The 21,421-nt window shown below is 45.7% G+C and overlaps 1 long non-coding RNA gene across 1 annotated transcript; it reads right to left on the bottom strand.

Annotated features, from left to right (window-relative positions):
* Positions 1-4,456: 4,456 nt before the first annotated feature.
* Positions 4,457-17,609, bottom strand: LOC115460195. The gene is made up of 3 exons (XR_003940405.1): positions 17,582-17,609; positions 14,447-14,449; positions 4,457-4,519 (listed from the first exon to the last, which is right to left on the bottom strand). It is a non-coding gene; the product is annotated as an uncharacterized LOC115460195 (long non-coding RNA).
* Positions 17,610-21,421: the final 3,812 nt, after the last annotated feature.

The raw sequence follows: 21,421 nt of genomic DNA, 5'->3' as shown, positions 1-21,421 counted from the left end.
GCTTCTCTAAGGTTTTGGGATTGCTAGTCCTCTTTGAAAACCTTTGGGGCAACCTTTCCTTACTGTAAATTCAGTACACATCCTATAAACACTACAGGGAGAAGGGCTAAGGGGTAGTTTTACCAAGCTATGGCAAAAATTGGCTTTAGTGTGCCCTTGCACAGGGATTTCCCACACGCTAAGGCTAGTTTTACTGCAGCAATAAAATGACCGATTTTCTATTTTTTGTATCAATGGCCATGTGCTAACGTTGCTATTAGCTCATGTCTATTAAAAAAAAATTACTGCATGAACACTTCCAATTTAGCAGTTACCACAAGACACCTGAGTTCCTGCCGCGTTGCTGCATTAGACACATGTTAGCACCTAATGCCGTTTAGTAAAAGGGCCCCTAAATTACTGAGCTTCAGACAGCCCTTGAGAGCCTGCTGGCCCAGGGGTTGAGTGCTGGGTTAATAATCCCAAGGCTTTGGAGTGCAGGATGTGAGAACAGTGGGCTGTGAACCAGCAAAGCCATATCCCACTGCAGGGCCGCCGAGAGGGGGGGGCAGGGGGGACAAAATTCCCCGGGCCCAGGCATCCGGGGGGGGGGGGCGGCACCGCCGCCCGCCCTCCGTCGCTCCCTGGCATTGAATTTAAGTGCCTCACCTTCAAAAGCGCAGCAAGCAACGGCAGCCCACTTCTTCCTTCCGTGTCCCGCCCTCGCCTGACATAACCCGCGAGGACGGGACACGGAAGGAAGGAGTGGTCTGCCGCTGCTTGCTGCGCTTTCGAAGGTGAGGCGCTTAAGGTCTGTGCAGAGGGCCCGGGGGTGCAGAGAGGGCCCGGTGACCTCAAGTGGCGGGGGGGGGGGGGGCCCAAGGGCAGCCTTGTCCTGGGCCTGGCCCAGTCTCTCGGCGGCCCTGTCCCACTGCAGCTCCTTGTGATTTTGGGCAAGTCACTTAACTGTTTATTGCCTAATTTTAGGGGCTGATGTAGTAAAGTGTGCTAGGCTTGGCACACTGGTTAGTTCAGCATGGGTTTACAATGGAAAAATGAGCTATATGTAGGTCTTGCACAGTAACATAGTAAATGACAGCAGATAAAGACCTGTACGGTGCATCTAGTCTGCCCAACAAGATAAACTCATTTTACATGGTATGTGATACTTTATATGTATATCTGAGTTTGATTTGTCCTTGCCATTCTCAGGGCACAGACCGTAGAAGTCTGCCCAGCATTCTTCTTGTACTAAAAGTTCTGAAGCTAATGTTGCAGCCCCTTAAAATTTACACTCAAGCCCATCCACATCTATTCAGTCATGATCAGGGCATAGTCCATAGAAAGGGAAAGGGGGAAATGGGACTTGATATAGCACCTTTCTGACGTTTTTGCAACTACATTCAAAGCAGTTTACATATATTCAGGTACTTATTTTGTACCAGGGGAATAGAGGGTTAAGTGACTTGCCCAGAGTCACAAGGAGCTGCAGTGGGAATTGAACTCACTAACCACTAGGCTACTCCTCCACTCTTTTGCCCAGTACTGGTTTTGCTTCCCAATTACTGGCGTCGCCACCCAACCGCCCAGGGGCGTAGCCATGGGCGGGCCTGGACAGGCCCAGGCCCAGCCGCTTTCCCTCCAGGCCCACCCACCCAACATCCCTCACCCGAGTTTAAATCTTTTTTACCTCCGTCGAAGCGGCCGCGTCATTGAAAACCCTGCCCATCAAGCCTTCCCTTCATGAGTTCGTTCCCTCAGAGTCCCGCCTTCTGACGTCATTTCCTCTTTCCGCAAGGGCGGGACTCTGAGGGAACGAACTCACGAAGGGAAGGCTTGATGGGCAGGGCTTTCAATGAGCAGCCGCTTTGACGGAGGTAAAAAAGATTTAAACCAGAGGCTGGCTCCAGTGTAAGTGTTCTTTCTGCTAGGAGGAGATCTTCTGCTGACGGGGCTTGTGGATCCCCTGCCAGCTCAGGTATTTCTTTTGGTTTTATTGGGGGGAGGAGAGAACCAGAGGGAGGCTGAGGAGAGCAGGAGAGCACTGGAGGGGGAGAAGGAGGGCAGGGAGAGCACTGGAGAGGGGCTGAGGAGGGCAGGGAAGAGATGAGTTTTCGGGCCCACATTCTTTGGGCTCAGGCCCACCCTAAATTTGCCAGCTGGATACGCTCCTGCAACCGCCGCTAAGATTCCGTGGATCCATTCCTTCTAAACAGGATTCCTTTGTGTTTGCATAAATAGCACATTTACTCCATGCTAATGAAGCTAGCAGTGTAGATACAGAGAAGAGTGCAGAAGACTCAAAGGTGATCCCAGTGTCAGGGCTTTAATACAAGGTCTGAGATCTAAAAGGTTAGTTTACTCTGGGATTTTGTACCTGTTTCTTCTCTTTATTGCAAGTATATAAAATCCACAACACTTGTCTAGGTTGAATGAACAGCAGGGGTAGGAAAAAAAAGACAACTGAGGGGGAAATGTGCTGGAACAAATAGCAAAGTGCTGGACTGTTGAGAGTTGCATGTGTGCACAGGTCTGAGCACAAATTGTATTATCACCCAGAATTACATGCACATACATCTGTGCATGGGCTGGAATGTTATTTTGTGTATAAACAGTCATCGTTTACATAAGAACATAAGAACAGCCATACTAGGTCAGACCAATCTAGCCCAGACCATCTAGCCTAGTATCCTATTTCCAACAGTGGCCAATCTAGGTCACAAGTACCTGGCAGAAACCCAAATAGTAGTAATATTCCATGCTACTAATCCCAGGGTAAGCAGTAGTTTCCCCATGTCTGTCTCAATAGCAGACTATGGACTTTCCTCCAGGAACTTGTCCAAACATTTTTTAAACCCAGATACACTAACCAATGTTACTACATCCTCCAGCAAAGAATTCCAGAGCTTAACTATTCTTTCAGTGAAAAATATTTTCTCCTATTTGTTTCAAAAGTATTTCCATGTAATTTCATTGAGTGTCCCCTAGTCTTTGTACTTTTTCAAACAGTAAAAAGATCGATTCACTTCTACTCATTCTATACCAGTCAGGATTTTGTAGACTTCAATCATATCTCCCCTCAGCTGTCTCTTTTCCAAGCTAAAGAGCCCTAACTTCGTCTTTCCTCATATGAGAGAAGTTCCATCCCCTTTATCTTTTTTTGTCGCTCTTTGAACCTTTTCTGATTCTGCTATATCTTTTTTGAGACGTGTGAACAGAAATGAATGCAATACTAAAGGTGAGGTCGCACCATGGCGTAATAGAGAGGCACTATAGTATTCTTGGGTGTTGACCCCCAAAGTGGACCCTAACATCAGGTAACTATGATTCGGATTATTCTTCCCAATGTGCATCACTTTGCGTTTTTCTACATTAAATTTCATCTGCCATTTGGATGCCCAGTCTTCCAATTTCCTAAGGTCTTTCTGCAATTTTTCACAGTCCGCGTGTGTTTTAACAACTTTGAATGGTTTTGTGTCATCTGCAAATTTAATCACCTCACTCATCGTTCTGATTTCCAGATCATTTATAAAACTGTTAAATAGCACCGGTCCCAGTACAGATCCCTGTGGTACTCCACTATTCACCCTCTTCCATTGAGAGAAATGGCCATTTAACCCTACCCTCTATTTTCTGTCCATCAACCAATTCCTAATCCGCAACAGAGCATTGCCTCCTATCCCATGATTCTTTAATTTTCTCAGGAGTCTTTCATGTGGAACTTTGTCAAAAGATTTCTAAAACTCTAGATACACTACATCCACCAACTCACTTTTATCCACATGTTTATTCATGCCTAAACCTGAGTGGATCTCAGTCTACACACATATAATCATAAAAACAAATTATAATTGCACTAAATATTAGTATCAGAAAACTTTTATGCACAGAATAGCACTCCAGCACATGTGCAGATGTGTGAGCATGTAACTTCAGATGCTGATTTGTACACGAGGAACAGCTGGTGCAAGTGCAAACCCATGTGCACATGTCCAGGGAACTCTTCCATGTTAGTGCACATTTTTTGTGCCAGGCCCATTTGCATATTATTTAATGTAATCCCCCATTATATGGAGATTACTGAGTGGTGTGGGTTTTCCCTGTTGTCACTGGGGGGAGCACGTGGGATGTCCCTGGGTGGGAGGGAGGCCCAGCCCAAAGGGAGTGTTGTGGAAATAACTTGCAGAAGAAAATGGTTTTGGTAAATGACAGAGGAGGTTGAGTTTGAAGGTAATAAAAGTTCCTGTTTGTTTAAGCACATGGTCTTTAGTTGCCTTCACCCACTGCCAGGACCCTAGGAGGAGGAGTATCCTGGAAAGTCCAGATAGTAACATAACATAGTAGATGAAGGCAGAAAAAGACCTGCACGGTCCATCCAGTCTGCCCAACAAGATAAACTCATATGTGTATACCTTACCTTGATTTGTACCTGCCATATTCAGGGCACAGACCGTACAAGTCTGCCCAGCAGTACTTCCCGCCTCCCAACCACCAGTCCCACCTCCCATCACCGGCTCTGAACAGACCAAATAAGTCTGCCCTCTTCTATCCTCGCCTCCCAACCACCAACCCCTCTTTCACCCACCTGCTCCGCCACCCAATTTCGGCTAAGCTTCTGAGGATCCATTCCTTCTGCACAGGATTCCTTTATGCATATCCCACGCATGTTTGAATTCCGTTACCGTTTTCATTTCCACCACCTCCCGCGGGAGGGCATTCCAAGCATCCACCACCCTCTCTGTGAAAAAATACTTCCTGACATCTTTCCTGAGTCTGCCCCCCTTCAACCTCATTTCATATCCTCTCATTCTATCGCCTTCCCATCTCCGGAAAAGATTTGTTTGCGGATTAATACCTTTCAAATATTTGAACGTCTGTATCATATCACCCCTGTTCCTCCCAGGGGCGTATCTGCGTGGGGCCTCAGGGGCCTGGGCCCCTGCAGATTTCGCCCTGGACCCCCCTACCGCTGCCAACCCTCCCCCTCCGTTGCTGTCATCTACCTTCACTGGCGGGGGACCCCAACCCCCGCCAGCCAAGGTCCGCGTCCTCCTGCCGCTGCCGGCTGCCTTTAAAAGAATTCCGTCAGCTGGCGGGGGACCCCCAATCCCCGCCAGCCAAGCCGAGGTCCTTTCATTTCTTCCACTAAAGCTGGCGCCGAAAGTTTCTTCTGAGTCTGACGTCGCTGCACGTTATACGTGCAGGACGTCAGACTCAGAAACAGAATGAGCTTCATTCTGTTTCTGAGTCTGATGTCCTGCACGTACAACGTGCAGCGACGTCAGACTCAGAAGAAACTTTCGGCGCCAGCTTTAGTGGAAGAAATGAAAGGACCTCGGCTTGGATGGCGGGGGTTGGGGGTCCCCCGCCAGCTGACGGAATTCTTTTAAAGGCAGCCGGCAGTGGCAGGAGGACGCGGACCTCGGCTGGCGGGGGTTGGGGTCCCCCGCCAGTGAAGGTAGGCGACAGCAACGGCGGGGGGAGATTGGCAATGGCAGCGGCTGGGGGGAGGGGGATCGGCAATGGCAGCGGGGGGGGGGGCTATAATGTGCCCCCTCACTCTGGCCCTGGCCCCCCCTACCGCCGCAGTTCAGATACGCCCCTGGTTCCTCCTTTCCTCCAGGGTATACATGTTCAGGTCAGCAAGTCTCTCTTCATACGTCTTGGAACACAAATCCCGTACCATTCTTGTAGCTTTTCTTTGCACCGCTTCCATTTTTTTAACATCCTTCGCAAGATACGGCCTCCAAAACTGAACACAATACTCCAGGTGGGGCCTCAACAATGACTTATACAGGGGCATCAACACTTCCTTTCTTCTGCTGGTCACACCTCTCTCTATACAGCCTAGCAACCTTCTCGCTACGGCCACCGCCTTGTCACACTGTTTCGTCGCCTTCAGATCCTCAGATACTATCACCCCAAGATCCCTCTCCCCCTCAGTACCTATCAGACTCTCCCCGCCTAACACATACGTCTCTCTTGGGTTTCTACTCCCTAAGTGCATCACTTTGCAATTCTTCGCATTGAATTTTAATTGCCAAACCTTAGACCATTCTTCTAGCTTCCTCAGATCCTTTTTCATGCTTTCCACTCCTTCCCGGGTGTCCACTCTGTTGCAAATCTTAGTATCATCTGCAAATAGGCAAACTTTACCTTCTAACCCTTCGGCAATGTCACTCACAAATATATTGAACAGAATCGGCCCCAGCACCAATCCCTGAGGCACTCCACTACTCACCTTTCCCTCCTCCGAGCGAACTCCATTTACCATCACCCTCTGTCGTCTGTCCGTCAACCAGTTCACCACTTCGGGACCTATCTTCAGCCCATCGAGTTTATTTAAGAGCCTCCTGTGGGGAACCGTGTCAAAAGCTTTGCTAAAATCTAAGTAGATTACGTCTATAGAACGTCGATGATTCAATTCTCCAGTTACCCAATCAAAGAATTCAATGAGATTCGTTTGGCACGATTTCCCTCTGGTAAAACCGTGTTGTCTTGGATCTTGCAACTTATTGGCTTCCAGGAAATTCACTATCCTTTCCTTCAGCATCGCTTCCATTACTTTTCCAATAACCGAAGTGAGGCTTACCGGCCTGTAGTTTCCAGCTTCTTCCCTATCACCACTTTTGTGAAGAGGGACCACATCCGCCGTTCTCCAATCCCTCAGAACCTCTCCCATCTCCAAGGAATCTAAGGCTGGATTTAGGGGGCGTTATTGTCAGCCAAAGGCAGTACCTGTTCAGAGGAGTGCTCTGGGTGGGCAAGGGGAGCCCAGCTCGAGAGCAGGAGCAGGGAGAAGCCTGTTCAAGGTCAGAGGGTGCAGCCGCCGAGGTGCAACTCTGGAAGGGAGGACAGATATGAGGGTCTGATTCCAGAGGAGTTTGCTGGTAACAACCATCGCTATCAGCACAGCCTTGGATTATACATCCCAAAGGGATAGGTTATGGACTGGAGGAGCTGTATATTTGTACATATCGCTGAGTTGCTACCAGGAGTTGTTTGACTAGTGAATAAGACTGTAACCAACAGTCTTGGATGGACAGAAAACCTTTTAAACCAAATGCTGACTATATATAAAGAAGTTGAAGTTTGGATTTACTGCCATTGCAGAGTTCATTAACGTTTTTGCATAAAATTGCAATCCCTTTGGTGCTGAGTATTCTTTTGAGAGAAAGAGTAAAAAAATGGCTCTCAGACTGCTCGAGGATACTCAAGAATAAGCCCAGCTTAATGGCCTACGGGCTTCCAGATTCTTATCTGGTCCCGACTTGTACCCAAACTCGAATCACAAGGACCGGAAGAGGTGTGAGGAGTGAGTTGCTAAGGAGAGGAGAAATTCTGTTTGTGGCCCAGGTCAGAGAACTGAACTGGTTGTGGAGATCCTGGTTACATTTAATTACTGTATTGGGGAGCAAAAGTTTGACCTTTGACATTGCTTTTGTGTTAGGAAGCTGTGCGCTAAGTGTCAACACACAGCTTTAACACAAGGTTTCTGCAAATCGGCCCCTTAGATTGTAAGCTCTCTGGGGACAGGAAAAATAGCTACTATACCTGTATATAACTCTCCTTAAGCTAAAGATGTGAGCTAAACTGAAAATCCCTTCTATTATGGTTCAAATCCCCTGACTTTCTGAGTGGTTTGGGCTTTTGTTTCATCAAGTGGTAGAACATAGGTAGAAGTTCCCCACAAAAATAATTGAGCATACTGTTTGGAATATGTGGAATGCATGTGTACTTGCATGCATTCGCAAACATGGATATAGGGAAAAATACCCATGGCTGACTCCTCTTGATCCTCCTGACATCTTTTGAAAAGTTAGTGTGGAATGGATGTAAGATCAAAAAACTATTAAATGCCGTAACTGCAGACGCATATTGGTGGAATATGTGGATTCTCACAAAAAATAGTTCGAGGACCCACAGGCATCCTAAATATTTGTTGTGTATCGGATTCAAAATCAAAAGGATATTGGAGATGTGATTGCACATGAGTATTCATGGAATACACATATATGTGGAATAAAAACCTTTTCTATCATGGTTCTCTTCATCCACATGACATCTGCTGATAATTTTGTCTGGAATTGATTCAGAATTAGAAGCTTGTATTTGGGAAATAATTACTTTTAGGGCGTTTTACTAAGCTGTGGTAAGCACTGGTGTGTGTTTACCGCAGATTAAAAACCACTACCCCAGGGCGCGCTCAAGCATCCCGTGGTAGTTTTTCTCATCTGCATGTGCTTCCCACTTTTTATTTTTTAGCACTGGGGGCATGTTTTGGGGTAGAGAGTAGGTGTGTTCTGCACTAATCAGTTAGCGTAGCTACATTGCCGTATGCCAACCGATTAGTGTGTGATTAGCGCAGGAGTCCTCACTGCTTAGAAAATAGCTGTCATATGTGCTCCTACGCTAATGGGGAAATTAGCATGTGGCCATTAATTGAGAAAATACAGCCATCTTACCATTGCACTAAACGTGTCCTCAGCTCCTGGGGAAAGCCCCTTGCTAGTGATAACGCTGACTACGTTTTAGCGCAACTTAGTAAAAGGGCCCCTTTATGTATTGTTCAGTGCTTGGATTTGTTTATTTACAAGTAGAGGGTTATATCAAATTCAGAAATAAACATAAACATAAAATAAGTCTTTCATAATCCTCTTAGACTCCCTGACATGCCCCACAATTCAGAGAGAGTGAGGGGCAGTTATTGGTCTGCGGGTGGGGGGGGGGGGGGAGTAGGGGAAGGCTAAACAAAACCCTTGGGCTGAAGCTCAGAACTCCAGTGCTGTAGGGAATACCACAGGAACAGCACAGCAAAATAACTTCCCAGTGCTCAACACTAATAGCATGAAAATTATATTTATTTATTTATTTATTTGTGACATTTATATCCCACATTATCCCAAACAAGTTTGAGTTCAATGTGGCTTACAACAAACAGTATAGGATACATAACACAGAATAATGCATAAGAAAGTAATTTGTTGTAAGAATCCAATTTTACAATACAATATCATAAACATACTGGGATAACTATAGATATTAATACTTATATGTGTATGTTTTTAGATTCCACACATTTGAAACAATCAATTTTTGGTGGCAATAATTAGGATCTGACAGGAAAGTGGGCTGATAAAAGTGAATTTTTCTCTTTTTTTTTTTTTTTTGGATTTTCTTTGATTTCCTTTCTTTCCCCCTGCTAATATGGGCTAGTAGTGATATTACTATATTGCTTCCTGGATACATGCTATTAGCTTAGAGTAGTGGTTCCCAAACCTGGTCCTGGAGGCACCCCAGCCAGTCAGGTTGTCAAGATACCCACAATGAATATTCATGAGAGAGATTTGCATCCACTGTCTTCACTGCATTAATTTCTCTCATGAATATTCATTGTAGATATCCTGAAAACCTGACTGCCTGGGGTGCCTCCAGGACCGGGTTTGGGAACCACTGGCTTAGAGCATTGGGAAATTAAGGGGGAGGAACGTGCCTGGCACATGTGGTTTATAGAATAACCCTAAATTTAGGTGTAGTTTTTATAAAATACACCCAGCACCTGTTTCCTGCAATTAATTTACTCACAGCCGTTTATGCCAATTAAAACTAAGTTACGCATGGAACAGACATATTCTGTAACAGTGCACATAAATTTTAGGAACACCCATGCCCCTTTCATGGCCACACCCCCTTTTCAAATTTGCACCTTAGAATTTACACGCATTGCTTTATAGAATATGCTTAGAAAGTTAGAAGCGTAAATTCTAATTAAAGCTGGTTAGTGTCAATAATTGCTTCTTAAGGGGCAATCATCGGCACTGATTGGCTTATTAAGTCAATTGAATTGCAGGCGCAAATCAGAATCCGACTACAGTTGCATGTGCAAATTAGGTCGCACTAGATAGAATTTGGGGGAGAATGTTTTAGATTTTCTGGATTTCAGAAAAGACAATCCATCTTTAAGAAATCCTCTCTTCAAATAACCGAACGTGAGCTCCAAGCTAGCATTATGTTTCCAGCATTAGGGCAGTGTTTTTTTGTGCATTGTTTCTCTGAGCATGGGGGGAATAGCTGATGACCTCATCTGCATCTGTCTAACTACATTTTAATAATATTTGCAGCCATCTTTGGCATGCATATTGTCTCCAGCATTGGTGCCCTCTGAACATTTTGCGCACCCTAACACCAGTGCTAGACCGGTGCTAATTGGCTGTGGCATCGGCGTTAGGTTTTGAGCATCAGCCCACCTGTATTTTGTATATCTAAAGGGGGTGGGGGTGGAAGGGCTCACCCAAAATACCAGGTCTGGCGACGCCACTGTTACGCGCAGGAGCAAATCTGGAACAAAACATGTTACACATCTGTTCCTATGTCTCTGAAATGAAACTGATTTTATGTTGAGGCATGATGGGGCCAGTTTAAAAAATAATTGTGACATTGGCTTAGGAGTAAACCTTTTAACAACAGACTCCTATTTATCAACGTTTTATCATTTGATGCGATTCCTCCTGAATTCCCAGTTTCAGACAAATCAGAAGAAGACATTTGTGGCTGGATGTTTTGTTGGCTGGGAATGTAGTGATAAAAAGCTGACAGACCACTCTTTACCAGCTTTTGTATTTCATGCCATACTATATCCTGAGAACCTTCCAGGTGATCTTTCAGTACACAAACCAAAGTAACCTCAATACACACTACCTAAAGACCTCTGCAGACACATCATTGATTCCACTCTCTGTCTTCCTATCAAGAAATAAAAGTGAACAAACAGGTTGCAGATGACACATTTTGACTGGATTAATTTAATAGGTTAGTGACTAGCCACGCTGCTTTAAGCAGACAAGTTCTGCAGCTCCTCATAATTGGACTTGGCATCTGTTACTTTCCAATCCCATACAAATTCAAGTTACACTATTACTATTCTATGTTTTGGCTTGACATAAGCATGAAGCAAATTATTTTCATGGCCTATCACTCTCTTCTTGCTCCCCTTATATTTTTATTTTTTATTTATTCAAGTTTTAGAATATAAATAACAAGATAAATATCTTGAACAGAAATGCTCCAATAAACTAGAATACTAGAAAGGAATAAAAAGGAAAACACAATAAGGAAGGATCCAGAAAAAAAAAAGGGAAAAAGTCCTGAGAGAATGTAACAGGCAAATTTAAGAAAATCTGACCAATATTTCCCAGACTATTTCTACACCCAGTTCTTAACCCTCATAACAATATTAGGTCCAAGCAGATGAAGTAGTAAAGAAGTACACAGTTGTGCTGCTTCTCTGAGCTTTATCATGCATTTACATGGGAAACATAGAATAAGATTAGCTCCCAGAGAGATAACTTCCTAATGTTTCCTTCTCTCCTGAGGTTTCTTACAAACATCTGGGAAAATCTGCAGTTTAGATCCAAGAAACTATCTCTTTTGAAAATTAAAATAGTAACGCATGACCAAGTCCTTATCATGAACAAATACACACACACACACAGTCAGAAGTGATATTTTACCCCTCCGAAGGGACACCACCTTGTAGGGGTGGAGGGGCTTCCGTGTTTCAATGACTCAAAGGGCTATGCTGAAGGGTTACCCATATCAGACAGGCCTCTGAGGAGAAACCAGACAAAGAATGTCCCAAACTGGAGAATCCAAGATGGCATCGAGGGAGGACGTACGTTAGTTGAGTTCCCGTTTTACACCAGAATACCTGAAGAAGTAGGCGCGCTCCCCAGAGAATGGGGAAGAGAAAAGGCAAAGCCGTGGTGTTGTCCTCCTCGAATACGGCTGGGGTTCCCACCACTTCTCAGCCTACTTTGGAGAGATTTGGGAGTCATGACGTCGGGGATATCGGTTCCTGCTTCGGGGAACAGCAAAGCTTCATCACCGAATCTCAGTGGAGAGGGAGTGACTTTGAGTCCCCCTGCTGGCACGACCCCTCCAAGACCCGGAAACAGTAACGCTTCGCTATGGAGGTCGACAGTGGAAACGCCTGAAGTGGGTTAGGATTTTCACATGACCCATGTCGACTCCGGACAATAAACCAACTGGGGGATTGGAGAGTGAGCTCTTCCCCCCAAAGATATCTGGAGCAGTTTCTTTGGAGAAATTGCATCTGGTGAAGCCGATAATGTCACAATGGCCATACTATGGGAAGTGCTGCAGAGTGTGAATAACTCTCTTTTTCAGACGTTTAAAATTTTTCAGGAATAAACATGTGAGTTAAAGAATTTATATTAATACTTATCTAACAAAGTGGAAGTCCAAGATATAAAAATAGAGACTTCTACAGAAATGTTTTTTCTACGAAAATCAGTTAATTTGGTAATGAAGGACAGCCATGTTTCTTGTAAAAATTGGAATTTCTGGAGAACCAATTAAGGAAAAATAACTTGAGAATGATAAATTTTCCTATAACATCCTATATATCAGCTACTGAACTGTTGAAGAAATATTTCTCTGATATGTTGCAAATACCTTCTGAAAGCCACCCTCTGGTGTCAAAAGTGATTTATATTTCCCTTAAAATTTTCTTTATCAGAGAAAAGAGATGTGAACTTAACTGACATTTTGGAAAATTCAGAAATTACAGATAGAGTTATATAATTAGTGACTTTCACCTTTGATTTAGATAGGAACAATGTTTTGAAATTGTATTTCCGACACATGGCTGATAGTTTTTTTGGGTTCAAAGATGAATATATTTCCTCACATATCAAGGGAATCGCAGACTAGGAGGTGTGAATTCTTGGCTTTTAAGCCAGGAATCATTGCCCTAGGTGGGACCTTCCTAGTGCGATTCCCTTGTAAGTGTTTTATTTCCTTATTACTTATTTTGAACCTAAGAAATTACAAGAGTTTGTGGAGTTGAAAGAACAGTTGAAGAACCCTCTGCAGCAACTTCCTTTAGTTACCACTGTACCGGCTGCAATTACCGATTAACCTTCCTCCCTCAGAAAATGTGAATTGTAAGCTTAACCATTTTGAGTTTTTCTTATTTTCTTTGAGATTGTTTTCCTGATCTTGGATCTCCCAATTGTGGACAATTATATAATATATATTGATGAGAGAAAATGTTTTCTTTTTCCTTTATATTAATTTCTGTTTTTCCTTACATTTATGTGATAAATGTGAATGTAATTAAGTAAAATGATAAATAAAATAATAAAAAAACAGAAGTGATATTTTAGTAACTAGGGCTCCTGAAGATTAGTACATGTGAGTACATTAAGTATTGCCATACTGGGATAGACCGGAGGTCCATCAAGTCCAGAATCCTGTTTCTAACAGTGGCCAATCCAGGTCACAAGTACCTTCCAAGATCCCCAAAAAGTACAATACATTTTATGCTGCTTATCCTAGAAATAAGCAGTGGATTTTCCCCAAGTCCATTTTAATAATGGTCTATGGACTTTTCCTTTAGGAAGCCATCCAAGCCTTTTTTTAAAACCCCGCTAAGCTAACTGCTTTTACTACATTCTCTGGCAATGAATTTCAGAGCTTCATTACACATTGTGTGAAGAAACATTTTCTCCAATTCATTTTAAATTTACTACTTTGTAGCTTCATTGTGTGCTCCCTAGTCCTAGTATTTTTGGAAAGAATAAACAAGCGATTCACATCTACTCGTTCCACTCCACTCATTATTTTATAGACCTCTATCGTATCTCCCCTCAGCCGTTTTTTCTCCAAGCTGAAGAGCCCTATCCACTTCAGCCTTTCCTCAAAGGGAAATTTTCCCATCCCCTTTATCATTTTCGTCGCCCTTCTCTGTACCTTTTTAAATTCCACTATATCTTTTTTGAGATTTGGTGACCCCAATTGAACACAATATTAGAGGTACGGTCGCACCATGGAGGGATACAAAGGCAATATAACGTCCTCATTTTTTTCCATTCCGTTTCTAATAATACCTAACATTCTATTTGCTTTCTTGACTGCCACTGCACACTGAGCAGAGGGTTTTAACGTATCAGTGATCACGCCTAGATTCTTTTCCTGCTCATTGACTCCTAAAGTGAAACATTGCATTATGTAGCTATAATTTGGGTTCCTCTTTCCCACATGCATCACTTTGCACTTGCTCACATTAAACGTCATCTGCCATTTAGATGCCCAATCTCCCAGTCTCGTAAGGTCCTCTTGTAATTTTTCACAATCCTCTCGAAATTTAACAACTTTGAAAAACTTTGTGTCGTCAGCAAATTTAACTACCTCACTAGTTACTCCCATCTCTAGATCATTTATAAATATATTAAAAAGCAGTGGTCCTAGCACAAACCTCACTATCTACCCTTCTTCATTGAGAATACTGACCATTTAACCCTACTCTCTGTTTTCTATTTTTTAACTAGTTTTTAAACCACAATAGGACACTACCTCCTATCCCATGACGTTCCAATTTCCTCTGAAGTCTTTCATGAGGTACTTTGTCAAACGCCTTTTGAAAATCCAGATACACAATATCGACCAGCTCACTTTTATCCACATGTTTGTTCACCCCTTCAATGAAATGATATATATTGGTAAGGCAAGATTTCCCTTCACTAAATCCATGTTGGCTTTGTCTCATTAATCCATGCTTTTGAATATGCTCTCTAATTTTGTTCTTTATAATAGTCTCTACCATTTTGCCCGGCACTGATGTCAGGCTCACCAGTCTATAATTTCCCAGATCTCCTCTGGAACCTTTTTTAAAAATCGGCATTACATTGGCCACCCTCCAATCTTCTGGTACCAGGCTCGATTTTAAAGATAAATTACATATTGCTAATAATAATAGTTCCGCAAGTTCTTGTTTTTAAAGCTTTTTGTTTGAAGCAACCAGTATATTTATTGGATAAGTAAGTCAAATATAAGCCCTCTCAGTCATTATGTTCTTAAAAATGTGTATTACAACTTCCATCTTTGCATTTTGTTAGATTGACTAGTACTAGGAAAAGGGCATTTTGTTATGCTAGCTCCTTTATTTGGAATTCCTTACCAGATGAATTTCATAATATATCTGGTTATACTATTTCAAAAGTATTATGGGCTTATTGGTTGATATTTTATTATAACTGTATTATCATTATTAGGTTTTTGAATAATGGGGTTTAGTTTTAGCGGTTTATTTTAATTAAGTTGTTATTAAGAATTTTGTGTTTAGTTTTTGTATTAATGCATGTTAGTGTAATTGTAAATCACTCATTTTATTGTAAACCAGTAGAACACATTTTTTGTATGTAGCGGTATATTAAGTAAGTCAAAGCAAATCAGTGTATAGAGATGGTTTTGCTAATGGAGTGCCTGCTTGCTGTACTATGTGAGTGGTTGTGGGGGTTAAGAGTGGTGGGGAAGGCTGAATGAGTAAGTGGATGGAGAGGTTATGCCTGCTGGTGGGATTGATTGAGTGGATGGGGGTTATGGATGAGTGCTGGAGCTGAGTAAGTCAGGGTGTGAGGGTGCTTTTGTATGTCACTGAAAGCTTGAGGGGGTGTTTTTACTAATGAAGTTTGGGGGGGGGGGGGTTGAGAGTGTGGAGCACGGGACTTCCACTAGGCCTTCATTCAGTACCACTGTTGACCCTTAGCATTCTTCGCCAGTGGGACTTAGAGATAGCACCTGCTAAACTTCCTGTCTTTTTTTTTCTTTTTTCATTTATGCTGTTTTTTTGTACTATATTTAAGTTTGTGTATAGGTCACGTGTTTGCCAGTAAGCTGAAAAGGGAATTTTGGTTTTTGATTGTATGGTAGTTTGTCCTGTTTCCTCTATGGATTGTATATTTTTGACAATATGTTATGAGGCCATTTACACATTTAGGTGGCCACAGAAGTGGAAAAATGACTTCATAAAATCATTTCCATTATGGATGGCTGTTACACTCCTACCTTGCTACGCCTGGCAGCGGCCTTCTTGAGAGGTTCATCGGAGGGGCAGCCATCTTGAGAAGTTTATCTGTATCTGTTCCTGAGAGGTAGCCATCTTGAGAAGTTCATCTGTATCTGTTCCTGAGAGGCAGCCATCTTGAGAAGCTTATCCTTATGGGCGTGCCCAATGAGAGTCCTCACCTGGCAGCTGTGGCAGGGATCCTCTGATGGGAGGCCTATTTAAGAGCAGAACACTGTCAGCATTTTGCTTTGGCTTCAACTTCGGTGGAGTTCGTGGTGTTTCCTGTGTCTGGTGAATTTGGCTATTGCCTGAATCCTGACCATCTCTTTGTTTGCTGCCTGCCTTGACCTTTGCCTGAATCCTGACCATCTCTTTGTTTGCTGCCTGCCTTGACCTTTGCCTGAATCCTGACCATCTCTTTGTTTGCTGCCTGCCTGGACCTCTGCCTGACTTCCAACCGTGCTCTTGGCGTGCCTCTTCTCTCGGTTGGTGTCCCGAAGTCCTGTCGACCCTGTGGCCTGGGGGCTCAACCCCCAGAGGAAGGGGGTCGCTCCAGGTGAAGTCTCATCTTGGAATTGTTTCGGCTGCCTTGCGGAGTGCAGGTCCGAGTTTGTCTCATCTGTGCTTCGTTGGGCATAGGAGCTCACAAGCGCAACACCGGCCCAGTACAGATCCCTAGGGACAACTCTTCATTTAATTCCAGTATTTATGTCAGAAGAGAATGGTAAATAGTGTAGTGCCCCAGGGTTCTGTGCTGAGGTTGGTACTTTTTAACATGCTGTATTTATAAATGATCTGTTTTATATGTTTAACTCTTGTGATTGTAATCCTCCTGACCTTTTTAAATTACATTATAATTAAATCAGGATAATTAATTATAATGTAATTTTAAAATAAATGAGTTGAGGTGATTACATTTTGAATAATTTTATGTCATTTGTAGATGACATAAAATTATTCAAAAAAGCTAAATCAGGAGTAGATTCTGAGGAGTTGCAGGGTGACCTGACAAAACTGGTGGAGTGGGCATCTAAATGGCAGATGACATTAATGTGGACAAGTGCAAATTGATGCATATGAGGACAAATAATTTTGTGTCCATAAAATTGAGCAATATTGTGGAAGCTTTGTCTGATATTCCAGATAATTCCATAATCTGTATTAGGGCAGGCACCCTGGAAGGTATGGATATCATAAGGCTGGATCTAGCAAAGCTTGAAAAATAGCTTGCAATATGGCAGATAAGATTTACTGTTACAAAAATGCAGGTTCTTGCATTTGGGCTGCAAAAACCCGAGAGAGCAGACAAAATAGGGGTGAAACACTTCTATGCCATAGAAAAAGAGTGGAATCTGGCAGTGATTATATTTGATTTTCCTAAAGTGACCTAACAGGTAGAAAAAGAAATAGCAAAAGCCAGAAGGATGTTTTGATGCACAGGGAGAAGAACAGCCAGCAGTAAAAAGGAGGTGACAGTACCTCTATTTAAGTCTCTTGTGAGACCTCATATAGTGTATAGATTAGAACATAAGAATATAAAAATAGTCATACTGGGTCAGACTAATGGTCCATCTACATAGTAACATAGTAGATGACGGCAGAAAAAGACCTGCACGGTCCATCCAGTCTGCCCAACATGACAAACATATGTGTAAACCTTACCTTGATTTGTACCTGCCTTATTCAGGGCACAGACCGTACAAGTCTGCGCAGCAGTACTTCCCGCCTCCCAACCACCAGTCCCGCCTCCCATCACCGGCTCAGTCCAGTATCCTGCTTCCAGCAGTGGCCAATTCCGGTCACAAGTACCTGACAGAATCCCAAATAGTAGCAAGATTCATGCTTCTGATCCCAGTGACAAGCAGTGGTTTTCCCCATGTCTATTTCAAAACCACTCAGAGAGATTCTGCATTGGCGCCCTATGAAAGAACGAATAGCCTTTAAAATATGTACATTAATCCACAGAATAATCTACGGTGAGGTACCAGAATACATGCTTGATGTCCCGTCCCGGGCTCTTACCTGGCGGCCCGCAGGAGGGGGCAAGGACCAATGGAGGCCACGGGATCTGGGGCGGCGAGGACGAGCCGCCGACGGGGCCGGCGCTGCCGCGGGCCGCTCCGAGGCCGGCGATCCGCGGGAGCAAGCGCCGGCCTCGGAGAACGAGATACGCCGGCCAAGATGGCGGCGCCGGCGTCGTCGTCCTCCTCGTTGGAGCAAACCAGCGAGCCAGCACCGCCTACTCGCGCCAGGATTGGCGCAGCAACGAGGAGACCCCGCCCGCCGGGCAGGCGGGCCAATCCAGGCCTCCTTTCCCTGCCTGGGCCAGGGGGATTGGCTCCAGCTGCTGGAAGGGGAAGGACGGGCGGGGGATTTAAACCACGAAACGGAAGGGGTCCAGTGCTTCCGTTTCGTTCGTCAGAAGCCCACACAGTGGATCAGAGACTGTGTCTTCCTAAGCTAGCCGTCCTTGCTAGCCACCTTCAGAGACTGTGTCTTCCTCAGCTAGCCGTCCTTGCTAGCCACCTCCAGAGACGGTGTCTTCTTCAGTTAGCCGTCCTTGCTAGCCACCTTCCGAGACTGTGTCTTCCTAAGCTAGCCGTCCTTGCTAGCCACCTCCAGAGACTGTGTCTTCTTCAGCTAGCCGTCCTTGCTAGCCACCTTCCGAGGCTGTGTCTTCCTAAGCTAGCCGTCCTTGCTAGCCACCTTCAGAGACTGTGTCTTCCTCAGCTAGCCGTCCTTGCTAGCCACCTCCAGAGACTGTGTCTTCTTCAGCTAGCCGTCCTTGCTAAGCCACCTTCCGAGACTGTGTCTTCCTAAGCTAGCCGTCCTTGCTAGCCACCTTCAGAGACTGTGTCTTCTTCAGCTAGCCGTCCTTGCTAGCCATCTTCAGAGACTGTGTCTTTTTAAGCTAGCCGTCCTCGCTAGCCACCCTCAGAGACTGTGTCTTCTTCAGCTAGCCGTCCTTGCTAGCCACCTCCAGAGACTGTGTCTTCTTCAACTAGCCGTCCTTGCTAGTCACCTTCGGAGTCTGTGTCCTCTCCCAGCTAGCCGCCCTTGCTAGCCACCCTCGGAGTCCGCTTCTTCTTCCAGTTAGCCCTCCCTGCTAGCCCCTTGCAGAGACTGTGTCCTTTCCTGCGCTAGCCGCCCTTGCTAGCTGCCCTCTAGAGACTGAGTTGCTGACTACCAGCCAAGCCGACCGTCACCCCGCGGTTCCAGCAGTCCTGCTGACCGCCTGCAGCTGAGGGCTCAACCCTCGGTGAACGGCGGTCGCCGCGGGTGAAGATTCGGGGTGCGCGGCGGTCCTCGGAGGTCTTACCAGGCCTCCGGGAACCTAAGGGCTCACCAACAACCACCACAGGACAGGAAACGGAAGCCATGAGCTCGCCTACGCAGCCCGATCTACGGGACCTGGCTAAGGTACTTCAGCAGCAGCAGGAGCAGCTGAACGCCCTGTCGGGGGCGCTCCAAAACATATGCTCTCAACTTTCTATGCTTCAGGTACAGAACCAGGCCGCTGCGGTCCAGGGGGCCGCAGCGGTTCCCCGTTCGGGAGGGTTCCGCACGGGACCTCGGTTCCCTGAGCCGGCACGATATAATGGGGCCCCCGGAGGTTGCCGGGGGTTCCTCAATCAGTGCAACTTGGCCTTCCGGATGCAACCGGAGACCTTCGCTTCGGATCAAAGTAAAGTGGGATATATCATGGGCCTTTGTGAAGGGAAGGCCCTGGCCTGGGTGGCCCCACTTAACGAGCAACAGGACCCCATCTTGGATGACTATAGTGAATTTCAGCGCCGGTTCCGTATGGTGTTCGACCTTCCTGGGAGACCATCTTCCGTGGCATCGGAACTGCTGCGAATTCATCAGGGTGAGGGAACGGTGGCCGATTATGCCATTCGTTTCCGGACTTTAGCCACGGAGCTCCGTTGGAACCCGGAGTCCTTAATGGCTATCTTTACGGAAGGCTTATAAGAACGAATCAAAGACGAGTTGGCCGGGCGAGAGGTCCCAGGCCAACTGGATGCTCTGATTTCGCTCTGTATCCGCGTAGATACCAGGTTCCAGGAGCGAGCAAGAGCCCGGGCGGAATGGCAGAAGTGGGCACGGGGAACGTCCCGGACTACTAAGGGGCCGTCGCCTCGCCGTTGGAACCGGGACTCCAAGGAGAATGGGGAGGAGCCGATGGTGATGGGCCGTCAACGACTGGCCTCGTCCGACAGGAAAAAACGCTTGTGGGACGGACTGTGCCTCTATTGCGGTGAGGCCGGACATTTTATTCGAGCCTGCCCCTCCCGGGCGGGAAACGTCTCCCCCAAGGCACCTTGAGGGGAGGGGTCTTGGGGCATGCCGCTCCCCTACCAGATTCCTTGATCACACTGCCAGTAATTCTACGGTGGCACGAGACCGCTATCCAGACCCGGGCCCTGGTGGACTCTGGATCGGGGGGCAACTTCATCGGGTATGAACTGCTACAACAGATGGGCTGGCCCACGCTCCCGCGGCGTCCGGCGCTGCAAATCACCACCATCCAGGGAACTACATTACCGCAGCCGGTCACGGAGATCACCTCCTTTTTGACCTTGCAGGTGGGGGAGGATCACCGGGAGGAAATCCAATTCCTAGTACTATCCCGGACCATTCATCCAGTGGTTCTGGGGTTGCCCTGGCTACGGAGTCATAGCCCTGTTATTGACTGGACCAAGGGAGGCATCCAAGCTTGGGGTAGTTCCTGTCGAGAGAACTGTTGTAAGGGCCGGACCGACAGCTGCCCCGCATTTACTAGTATGCCCGGGGGGGCGCGGATGGAGTTGGGCTCCCTGCCCATGGACTATAGGGACTTTGCAGATGTGTTTTGTCCAGTGGAGGCGGAAGTTCTACCGCCTCATCGGTCGTTTGACTGTGCCATTAACTTGATGGCAGATACCATGCCACCGCGGGGCCGACTGTATACCCTGTCCCGAGGGGAGTCCAAGGCTATGCAGGAGTATATCCGGGAGAATCTGCGAAGAGGCTTCATCCGGCCTTCTACGTCCCCGGCCGGGGCCGGGTTCTTTTTTGTTACTAAGAAGGATGGCTCCTTGAGGCCCTGTATCGATTATCGGGGGTTAAATGCCATCACGGTAAAGGATCGCTTTCCCCTACCGCTCATTCCCAAACTCTTTGACAGGCTGCAAGGAGCCCAGATGTTTACCAAGTTGGACTTATGGGGGGCCTAAAACTTAGTGCGGATCCGGCGAGGGGACGAATGGAAGACGGCCTTTAACACCCACGAGGGACATTTCGAATATCGGGTGATGCCATTTGGCCTATGTAATGCCCCTGCGGTGTTTCAGCGACTGATTAATTATGTGCTCGAGGATTTGCTGAACTCCACGGTAATTGTATATCTGGACGACATCTTGGTGTTTTCCCAAAACCCCGCGGAACATGTGGGTCATGTGCGCGCAGTGCTGCAGCGGTTATGACAATACCGCCTGTTTGCTAAACTCAGCAAGTGCGCTTTTCATCAGAAATCGTTACCATTTTTGGGACACATTCTGTTACCTGGGGGGCTACAGATGGAACCGGACAAAC

The sequence above is a fragment of the Microcaecilia unicolor genome, chromosome 1, assembly GCF_901765095.1.
Source record: "Microcaecilia unicolor chromosome 1, aMicUni1.1, whole genome shotgun sequence".
NCBI lineage: Eukaryota > Metazoa > Chordata > Amphibia > Gymnophiona > Siphonopidae > Microcaecilia > Microcaecilia unicolor.
This window is presented reverse-complemented; position numbering and strand designations above follow the sequence as displayed.